The sequence below is a fragment of the Asparagus officinalis genome, chromosome 3 (assembly GCF_001876935.1).
Source record: "Asparagus officinalis chromosome 3, Aspof.V1, whole genome shotgun sequence".
In the NCBI taxonomy this organism is placed as follows: Eukaryota; Viridiplantae; Streptophyta; class Magnoliopsida; order Asparagales; family Asparagaceae; genus Asparagus; species Asparagus officinalis.
The window spans coordinates 13032097-13042801 of record NC_033796.1 but is presented as its reverse complement, the minus strand read 5'-3'; the positions used below and the strand labels follow the sequence as shown (position 1 = coordinate 13042801).

Here is a 10705-nt window from a genome sequence, read left to right as displayed (position 1 = left end):
CAATAATCAATTATCCACCGCACCTATCGAAAGGTTTGGTCGAGCTCAATGTTAGGCTCTTCATTTATTTATTTATGTACAAAGAGTAGCATTTTAGTACTCTCAAAGTACCTAGCTTTTGTCCTTACTAATGGATGTCCCCCTATATCATAGTACCCCGTTTAATTATCGCAAAATAGTTCCCTCCGTGGACCTCTCTATGCATGGTGTCAAACTTAAAACCACTTAAAAAAAAAAAACTAAGGCCACTTGTAATTTAAAATAATAATAATAATAATAATTAATACTGCTTACTTAAAAGTTGGTCACGCTCTATTCTAAAGTCTCCACAACCTCTCCCACAACTTGCTTTGGATTTGAATTTCCTTCGTTAGTTCCATATACACGGGTTTGCTTCTTTTTGTTTTGCTCAGGTAAATTATTGTTTAAATTATGGTTTCGGAGCCTAAGAGCCCATTTAGCAACTCCCCTTTAAACCTTCTTCTTCTTTCTTTTTTGGTAACCCACCCTGGAGTCGAACTCAAAACTCTTTAGTGTCATATTGAAACCTCACAACCGTCCAGAATACCCGCGGTATGTTCTTTTTAACCATTTTAGTGGAGCTAACCCGCCCTAACATAAAACCCAGCATGACAAATACCTAGACCAAGACTTAAACGGGTTTATGTTAGATAAATTTTGACTTTAAACTGTTTTTGTTTTGTTTGACCTCTCTCCGATCCAAAAATAGTTTACAGTGGAGTTGTCGAACTGTTCATCCTTTGTTTGGCAACCAATGAAAAATTGGGTCGGGATTAGCCTTGACCCGTTTTTATCCTAAACTAGGCTAAAACAAAACCAGATAAAGAGTGGTTTAACAAAGAATCGGTTTGAAGAGCTCTTTTTGGCCTACGGCAAACTAGACCAAGGTTTAAAGGATGAAAACTAGACCAAGGTTTAACCTGGTCCAGTTTTAAGGTATGGCGAAACACACGTAATCTCATGTTTAATATTAATTCTCAGTCCAAGTTGACATAAACCAGCTCATAATGACTGAATCTTATCAGAATCTGCATAGATACACACAACAACCCAAAGTTTAAGCAAACGCGCAACCTGGACCAACGAAACAAGATCTGAATCACAGCTCACCATAAATTTACGGTCACAATTTCAACGATGAAATAAATTTCTCAACAACTACCAAAAGAGATGACCCAAGCCAGCCTATCCTTCTTCAAATGTTGCGCTGACATATTTCCCATAGTAAATAAACACAGCATGTGCCAAGCTGGATCATTTCCCTGTACAAAATTCTGTCGTGTATTATATTATCTCATTGTACTTGCACCTGTCTTGTTGAAGAGTCTTCAAGCAAAGTCCACACACACGATAATTTCCTCGCACTTGTCTAGAAAATTTTTGCCGGATGACAAGTTGGGTGAGCTTTATATAGCGCAAGCCAAGGTGATGGTCATTTCAGGTCCAGACGTTGGAGTGAGATCACGTCAAAGGCCCAAGAGTATAGTCAATTGTACCGCTATACTGTTGGTTCTCTATGCGATGACGTGTAGCTTCTTGATGACTACCTAGAAATTCAAGGTTGGAACAATTGGGTGGCTCAATACTGTTTATGATTTATTTCAGTTCCTGTAAGTTCCACCTCATAAATTAGGTGTTCTTTTCACATTATAATTTTAACTCGTGCCCAATTATTTCCATCGTGTTCCTTTTTAAGTTAATCCTAGATCGACCCCATAACATCACCCAATTGAGAATGGACTCCCTCGTAGCTTCATTGTTGCAGCTTGGACCCCATGAGTTAATATTTGACCTTTTCACCCTGGTGATGGTTTCATTTATTGAAAAATTCTCTTTCTGAAGATAAATGAGTCAAAAAATTCCACTTGGGGTTCTGCCTACAACAATAAACCTGCATGGGTCTATTTACGATGGGGGCGATAATAAAGGCTATATACAGTACACGGGTATATTATAAATTAACCCATAAAAAAATGAACAGCTCCCACATCATGACTCGCATGTGGGCTAGGTGGGTGTTATACACATTTAAACAGAGAGAAGAAAAGGTCAATCACATTGAAGCAACTATATTATAGTAGATCCTAACACCTAAATTTATTGTCCGTAGTTGAAGTATGTGGTCCTCAAAAGGGGAGCATCTACAAACCCCATTACCACATCCATGAGGTGTTAGAATAAAGGTAAAGGCAATAGCTGAAAGTAACCCCATGTTGGTTTCGGGAGTGGAGAACCAAACCTGGAATCGAAAAACACAAACAACACAAAAATCATCTTATCGGTCGACCGACACAAGCTCATCGGTCGACCGATGTGAAGCCAAGAAAAACTACAGGAGTTTCGGGATGGTCGACCAACGGGCTTGACTCAGTCGACCGAAAGCGTGCACGAAAACACTGTAGAAAACAGAGATCTAGACGGTCGACCGAAGCAATACTATCGGTCGACCGATGGCGATCAACTGGTCAACCGATGCGATGCTATCGGTCGACCGAAGTCGGGTCTGGCAGTTTTCTGATTTGGATAGGAATCTGTTTTTGGGTTGTGAATATATATGTTTCTTAAAATGTTTTTAGGGTTATGTGAGGATGTCATTGAGAGAGAGGGTTTTGACGGCACTTTGAGTTCATAGATCTAAGAGAGAGAGAGAGAGAGACAATAATCAATTATCCACCGCACCTATCGAAAGGTTTGGTCGAGCTCAATGTTAGGCTCTTCATTTATTTATTTATGTACAAAGAGTAGCATTTTAGTACTCTCAAAGTACCTAGCTTTTGTCCTTACTAATGGATGTCCCCCTATATCATAGTACCCCGTTTAATTATCGCAAAATAGTTCCCTCCGTGGACCTCTCTATGCATGGTGTCAAACTTAAAACCACTTAAAAAAAAAAAACTAAGGCCACTTGTAATTTAAAATAATAATAATAATAATAATTAATACTGCTTACTTAAAAGTTGGTCACGCTCTATTCTAAAGTCTCCACAACCTCTCCCACAACTTGCTTTGGATTTGAATTTCCTTCGTTAGTTCCATATACACGGGTTTGCTTCTTTTTGTTTTGCTCAGGTAAATTATTGTTTAAATTATGGTTTCGGAGCCTAAGAGCCCATTTAGCAACTCCCCTTTAAACCTTCTTCTTCTTTCTTTTTTGGTAACCCACCCTGGAGTCGAACTCAAAACTCTTTAGTGTCATATTGAAACCTCACAACCGTCCAGAATACCCGCGGTATGTTCTTTTTAACCATTTTAGTGGAGCTAACCCGCCCTAACATAAAACCCAGCATGACAAATACCTAGACCAAGACTTAAACGGGTTTATGTTAGATAAATTTTGACTTTAAACTGTTTTTGTTTTGTTTGACCTCTCTCCGATCCAAAAATAGTTTACAGTGGAGTTGTCGAACTGTTCATCCTTTGTTTGGCAACCAATGAAAAATTGGGTCGGGATTAGCCTTGACCCGTTTTTATCCTAAACTAGGCTAAAACAAAACCAGATAAAGAGTGGTTTAACAAAGAATCGGTTTGAAGAGCTCTTTTTGGCCTACGGCAAACTAGACCAAGGTTTAAAGGATGAAAACTAGACCAAGGTTTAACCTGGTCCAGTTTTAAGGTATGGCGAAACACACGTAATCTCATGTTTAATATTAATTCTCAGTCCAAGTTGACATAAACCAGCTCATAATGACTGAATCTTATCAGAATCTGCATAGATACACACAACAACCCAAAGTTTAAGCAAACGCGCAACCTGGACCAACGAAACAAGATCTGAATCACAGCTCACCATAAATTTACGGTCACAATTTCAACGATGAAATAAATTTCTCAACAACTACCAAAAGAGATGACCCAAGCCAGCCTATCCTTCTTCAAATGTTGCGCTGACATATTTCCCATAGTAAATAAACACAGCATGTGCCAAGCTGGATCATTTCCCTGTACAAAATTCTGTCGTGTATTATATTATCTCATTGTACTTGCACCTGTCTTGTTGAAGAGTCTTCAAGCAAAGTCCACACACACGATAATTTCCTCGCACTTGTCTAGAAAATTTTTGCCGGATGACAAGTTGGGTGAGCTTTATATAGCGCAAGCCAAGGTGATGGTCATTTCAGGTCCAGACGTTGGAGTGAGATCACGTCAAAGGCCCAAGAGTATAGTCAATTGTACCGCTATACTGTTGGTTCTCTATGCGATGACGTGTAGCTTCTTGATGACTACCTAGAAATTCAAGGTTGGAACAATTGGGTGGCTCAATACTGTTTATGATTTATTTCAGTTCCTGTAAGTTCCACCTCATAAATTAGGTGTTCTTTTCACATTATAATTTTAACTCGTGCCCAATTATTTCCATCGTGTTCCTTTTTAAGTTAATCCTAGATCGACCCCATAACATCACCCAATTGAGAATGGACTCCCTCGTAGCTTCATTGTTGCAGCTTGGACCCCATGAGTTAATATTTGACCTTTTCACCCTGGTGATGGTTTCATTTATTGAAAAATTCTCTTTCTGAAGATAAATGAGTCAAAAAATTCCACTTGGGGTTCTGCCTACAACAATAAACCTGCATGGGTCTATTTACGATGGGGGCGATAATAAAGGCTATATACAGTACACGGGTATATTATAAATTAACCCATAAAAAAATGAACAGCTCCCACATCATGACTCGCATGTGGGCTAGGTGGGTGTTATACACATTTAAACAGAGAGAAGAAAAGGTCAATCACATTGAAGCAACTATATTATAGTAGATCCTAACACCTAAATTTATTGTCCGTAGTTGAAGTATGTGGTCCTCAAAAGGGGAGCATCTACAAACCCCATTACCACATCCATGAGGTGTTAGAATAAAGGTAAAGGCAATAGCTGAAAGTAACCCCATGTTGGTTTCGGGAGTGGAGAACCAAACCTGGAATCGAAAAACACAAACAACACAAAAATCATCTTATCGGTCGACCGACACAAGCTCATCGGTCGACCGATGTGAAGCCAAGAAAAACTACAGGAGTTTCGGGATGGTCGACCAACGGGCTTGACTCAGTCGACCGAAAGCGTGCACGAAAACACTGTAGAAAACAGAGATCTAGACGGTCGACCGAAGCAATACTATCGGTCGACCGATGGCGATCAACTGGTCAACCGATGCGATGCTATCGGTCGACCGAAGTCGGGTCTGGCAGTTTTCTGATTTGGATAGGAATCTGTTTTTGGGTTGTGAATATATATGTTTCTTAAAATGTTTTTAGGGTTATGTGAGGATGTCATTGAGAGAGAGGGTTTTGACGGCACTTTGAGTTCATAGATCTAAGAGAGAGAGAGAGAGAGAGAGAGAGAGAGAGACCTATTTGCGAGCATTGTAATCTTCTTCAATTAAATAAAATAATTTCTAGTGTAGCTCCCGAGGACATAGGCACGTTTGCCGAACCTCGTTAAATCTGGTATTTTCTTCTTTTGTTCGTTCTTTCCTGCAAGGTTTCTTTTATTTGCTGTGATTTCTTGCTTGCCTACTCTTGACACAAGACCCGTAAGGGCACGGATTGTCGTTTGTGTGTTCAACCCCAACACCCCATTACCACATCGATGGGATGTTAAAATAAAGTTAAAGGCAATAGCTGAAAGTATTCAGAGCAATCTCCATTTCAGATTGAAGTACAACCTCAATACACAACCAAACCCATACTCAGAAAGGGACTAATCAGTTCAAACATCACATGCTTCTTCCGGCGCATATTTTGATGCACGGGTCTCTTCTGAAGAAGTTTCAAGATACCCATTTTAGGTACTTCAATCTAAAGTTTATGCAAAGTTCAAGTCTGAAATTATTCCCTTGTGTTCTTCATGATCATTGTCAAAATTTGTGCTGACCTCACCCAGAATTAAAGATAGAATGTAACTTACGAGTTTTTGTCTAATATATCCATGATACTAGTAACAAAGTTACGGGGTTCGGTTCCCTGTAATATTTCTCAAAACAAACACGCATTATACGTTTGCGACCGAGACTCGGTTCATGTTCACTGGCAAGAATTCTAAGTGATCGCATGTCCATGATTAAGAGAAGTAGTTAAACATTCATAAGCCTAAATTCAAATTATTAAGCTATAAAATTAGATGAGAAGAAGATCTACTCTAAAACAACTTCACGGCCAAATCCTGGCTGCTGGAGTTGATACTTCAATCTGAACAGGATGAATGCTCCATGTCCTTTATCGATTTCAGAAAGAACGAACCGAACTATAACAACAAAATTGTCCTCTCCAATAAAAATGAAATTTGATATTGTTACCTACAGACGAAAAGAACGCTGGCTCCAATAGCAATGTGATCATTTCGCTAAAGAGCACCATTATTCTCGTGCTTTTATTTTCTCCCACTATCTCTGCGCACTATTCTGGATTTCTTTCGTTAGACAATCAAATGCGGTCCTCCAACTATCACTCCCATCTCCACCGTTAAATACCGCCTGCAAGATTTTCAGCTCATCTGTGCTTGCCTTCTTGAATAATCCCTCAAGCACAATTTGGATGTTATCTACTGCTTACTTTTGGTTCCTCCTCCTAAAAAATCCAGAAATATTTACACCGAACAACTTGTTAAGTGTTTTCTCCAAGGTTTTTGGACCCGCAGTGAGAGAAGATTCCTTGGAAAGTTCAATGGGAGTCTTCTTTGTTTCTATCATTTCGGATGTCAACTGTGTGTTAGACTTTGAGGTCCTCAATCACCTGTTTTGACCTCGAGTTAGTATATGTAGAAAGATGCATAGAGCACTTAAATTTGCAAGTTTTAGTAAATATTAGGTTAATTTCACAAAACCTTCCTACAGTTTATTAATAAAAGAAATCCTCTGAACTTTCAAATTTATTTTACATCCTGAACTATAGGAAATTTTCATAATTGATGTTATTTAAACTACCCTTATTCGACAAGGGTAATGTAGAAGCTCGACAGAGGGAATGTTCAAAAGTTGTCACAGGTAGAGCATGTGACGACTTTTTGTTACGAATGCAAGTCATGGTAGTTAAGCGAGACAAGTTTAGGTGGTTTTAATCAAAACCCCATATTACAGAGGGGTTCTGAAATTTATCCTAAGAAATATCATATGTTCCATCTAAGATGCCTGTACAAAGGATAATTCTAACTCAACTACCCTGTCCAAACGACTTATGCACTACGACACGCGAGAATATGGGGGTCCTTCAACGTGGATTGCCATCAAAGTTGACGAGTCATCATCAAGGACCCCGTAATCTTTCGTTTGAGAGGAGTTTGGAAACTATAGTCTAGTTATCACTACTTTTGTAAAAAAATAAGTTAAGGCTAAACTGGCGGAAACAAAGGGAAATAGACCTGCCTGAACAGTTGATGGACACAAAAGCCCAAACATTTCGAGCCCATTGATGCTCCCTGCAGGTTGCATTTGGAGAAGATCTTGCTTCCCTGGCCTTGATCGTCTAGTGATCTCTTGGTTTAGTCTCTCTCACCAAATCCCAATACTGTGTAGCAGAAGAATGTGTGAACGTTTCCTCCTGATTCTCCTCTAGAGTAACCTATAATTTACGAAGATGAAAAAAAAATTAAAACCATATGATATAACGACTATAATTAGAGGAAAATGATCATGAAACTAGCATTCAACAAAATTGTATTAAACTGTGTTAAGAGTAAGGCAACCTTAAACATAGGCCCAAGCAATCCAGCATCTAGTACTTCTGAAATGTAATTACTCATCCTTGTACGATCAAGCACGCCGAAGAACTGGACACGATTTTTGAAACCTACAGCTCAAATATAATCAACTATCTTTTTTTCTCTCAACATGTTTACTTAATTGGGAAACACAGAGAATAAAGAGAAACTAAGGTACCTTTAGGAAAAAATGGCTTCCCTACTGCACCACTGCTTCCCAAACTTCACCGTTCCAAAAAGAAGAATCTCGACAGAGAAACTGTAATTTATTTTGAACAGCTCTAGTCTCTGGACTAACTGTGTTCGATAAAAGAAACCTGAAACTGCCCTGAACATCTGAGGCTGTGGAAGGACTCTGTTGAAGCTGACGAAGTTCAATGCCGAACAACTTTGCACTAGACTTACGAATAGGTTGAGCACTTTGAGAACTTGATGCTTCGAAACCATTAGAGTTAGCTCCTTCTGCGGAATGATTTATGGAAACAGAAGATCCACACTCTGGACTTGAGGTCTCACTGGGGCATGAGTTATTCCTGTTGACTCATGTTCAATCCCATTGTTATTCAGAATTGCAGACTTGGAGTCTGTGAACAGTCCTGTATGCAGATCAATGTGCTTCGAATCTATTACATTACTCTGTTGAAAGTTCTCTCTGGTTGGTCGACTGATAAATTCTATCGGTCAACCGATATAACCCTGAGTCTTGAGTATTGTAAATTTCCTGTGGACAGTCGACCGATAGGATTTATCAGTTGACCGATCGAGGTTAGTTCTGATGCATGTTTCGTGCACTTCGGTCGACCGATGAATCCTATCGGTCGACTAATCTGGAGCGGGTGGAGTGGTTAAAAGCCAAGGCGTGGTTTATATATATATATATTAGAAGGGTGTGGCGGCTAATAATATAAGCGTTCTTAGAGTTGATTGAACACTTTGAGAGGGAGATTCTTTGGAGGTGAGTGAGATCTTGTTAGTGAGGGTTAGTTTGATTGTCTTAAGAGTTGTAACCCATTGTATTTCTCCTCCATATAGTGAAATCTCTCCATCCTCTTTCCGTGGACGTAGGTATCTTGCCGAACCACGTAATTCTCTGTGTTTGCGATTGATCTTGGTTGTTTATATTGTGGATTGTGCTCGTTGTGTTCTTTGTACATTGGTGACTGACTTGTTGTAGATTGAGTCCGCTTCCGTTGAGCGCAACATATTCTTGCTCAGCTCAAGATCAGTGTTTTCATGTTGTTGTTTGTCCAATGTCCAATAAATCATTGGAATTTGATGGATATTTACTCGGACAAATTTTGAAAAATGACCGTTTTTTAAATTTAATTAGCAAAATCGACCGTGTAATAAGAAAATGGGCAAAATCGACCCTTTTTGGTACGGGACTATTAGTCCCGTGCAAAAAGGACGCTTTTGCTAAAAGCTCATCCGATCGTAGCCTTGTGCTTGAAGACCCAATCGTAGACTAAAATCGCCATCAATGAACTCCGCCGCCGTGGATCGGAGTCTTCGAACCCATACCTAAACTATATCGCCAGACAGTCGAAATATCGTCGACCTCAACCGCCCTCGTCCAGCTTCAAGGCCAGCGTCATCAAAGGCTTGCGACTGAAACAACCGTCGAGTGAGATTCGAACGAGCAAGGGGAGACCGAGAGAAAATGTGGAGGACTGAGAATCGGAGGGGCTGAAAGGAGGAGGTAGACCGGAGCTTCGACAAGCGAGCGTCGAAACTCAGGGATGAGGCTGTTGAGGAAGAGGCAGACTTGAGGGGGATCTGGTTGTGATGGCGGCGGAAGCTTCGCTTGGGCGAAAGGGTGGTATCGTCGAGAATGAGAGAGGTAGAGCGGCAAAGGTACGAGAACAAAAGTGGTGTGCTCACAGTGGAGGCAGACGACATGGAGGAGACATCAGGTGGGAAAAAAAAAGAAAGAACCGAACTGCTTGGAGAATGGGCTATGGTTATGCGAGCGGAAGGATGCTAAGGCGCGTTGGCAAGTCGGTGAGAAGCGATGAGTGTGGAGCTATGGTTGGGGTGGCAATAGCGGATTGGGCTTAAAGGTAGGAAGCATGCGGTTAACAAGTATACGGAAACTGGAGGTTATATGGAGCGGTGGATACGATAGGTGGCAATGAGATCGAAAGGAGGGATGAACGAGGAGAGGAAGCGGAGAGAGGACGGTCGTAGGGGTTAGCGAAGCGAGGGAGGGATGGGTGAGGAACGAGAGAGAGATGAGCGGGTAGGTGGCCATGGTTATGAAGAGAGAGAGAAACGATGGAGATGAAAAGGAGAGAGAAAGATGTTGACACACTATTCCCAGTGCAAAATTTACCTTTTTTGCTCGGGACTAGTAGTCTCGTGCAAAAAAGGTAAATTTTGCCCATTTTCTTGTTACATGGTCAATTTTGTCTATTAAATTTAAAAAAGGGTCGTTTTTCAAAATTTGTCCATATTTACTCTTTAGTGCTAATACATCTTCAAGTACTTTAACATCTGAGGGCAGAACCAAACCCAAGATCCCTGAACCCCAATTTTTTTTTATGGTAAATGAAAATTTTTATTCATCCCCAATATGTAAAGTTTTTGTACATCAAGAATCTCAAGAACATGTAATTAAGATAACAAATCAAAACCTATAGCTAAAGCTCAAGACCTAGTTATAACAAAAAACCAAGAAACAGATACAAAACCTGCACACAACCAATGTGCACATAACCCCACAGAAAAGCGATTATCTGCAAGGGGGCTTCAAGCTTCAGCACCTGAATCATTATGCACAAGCATCAATAAGCTCATCTCTGCCAAACGTGCACAATGTATAACCTGAACAAAACAATATGCAGACTATAGGGATAAAATCCAGTCTTTATGTTCAGATGAGAGCTTGTTATCATTGAGGATGTTGGTCAGAATTTCCATTTTAATGCTCTTGATTAGCTACTCAGTATTATGGCTTCTTTGATTAAAAATTCTATCATTTCTTTCTCTCCA

At 40.0% G+C, this 10705-nt stretch overlaps 1 long non-coding RNA gene across 1 annotated transcript; it reads right to left on the bottom strand.

Moving 5' to 3' along the window:
• Positions 7380-9225, bottom strand: LOC109833054. The gene is made up of 3 exons (XR_002245074.1): positions 7893-9225; positions 7700-7803; positions 7380-7575 (listed from the first exon to the last, which is right to left on the bottom strand). It is a non-coding gene; the product is annotated as an uncharacterized LOC109833054 (long non-coding RNA).